This window comes from Morus notabilis, unplaced genomic scaffold (genome assembly GCF_000414095.1).
Source record: "Morus notabilis unplaced genomic scaffold, ASM41409v2 Scaffold568, whole genome shotgun sequence".
Taxonomy (NCBI): Eukaryota; Viridiplantae; Streptophyta; class Magnoliopsida; order Rosales; family Moraceae; genus Morus; species Morus notabilis.
Genome location: NW_010368058.1, coordinates 248,787 through 249,292, shown reverse-complemented (window position 1 = coordinate 249,292; position 506 = coordinate 248,787). Strand labels below are relative to the sequence as shown.

General features: G+C 53.6%; 1 protein-coding gene across 8 annotated transcripts in view; it reads right to left on the bottom strand.

Moving 5' to 3' along the window:
- The window catches only part of LOC21400705 (endoplasmic reticulum-Golgi intermediate compartment protein 3), a 12,090-nt gene that overhangs the window by 4,261 nt on the left and 7,323 nt on the right, over positions 1 to 506 (bottom strand). The window lies entirely within an intron of this gene.

Below are 506 nucleotides of genomic sequence, written 5' to 3'. Positions count from 1 at the left end.
GCTTTTTACAAGGGTGCTTTTCTAAATGGAATTAGGGAAGATGTGCGCGCCGAGGTCAAAATGCATATGCCGACGGCACTCCAAGAAGTTATGGAGATGGCCCAGCAGATCGAAGATCAGAATGAAGCTGAGGAAAGAATGGGAAGATGGAAAAGCGGCCGCGTTGGGGGTTTGGGACGATCATATTCGTTCAGTGAGGCCCCTAGTGGCCGCAGGCCTTTTGTGCGGAGCTCCCTTCGATCCAATGCCGGAAGAGAGGGAGGGGAGATCGGTCGTGGATGGGCACGGCATCCGCTTCCAATTGTCCGGGGGGAGGAGGAGCAAGTGGCTATAGGAGCTTGTCTGAGGATGAAGTGCAACAACGGAGGGCAAGAGGACTTTGTTTCAAGTGTGATGAAAAATACAACCCCGGGAGCAGCAACTTCAATTATTGCTGGCCACCGAGGACGAGTCGGATGGGGAAGGTGAACCGAAGGAGGAAGGGAACTCCGAAACTGAACAATCGG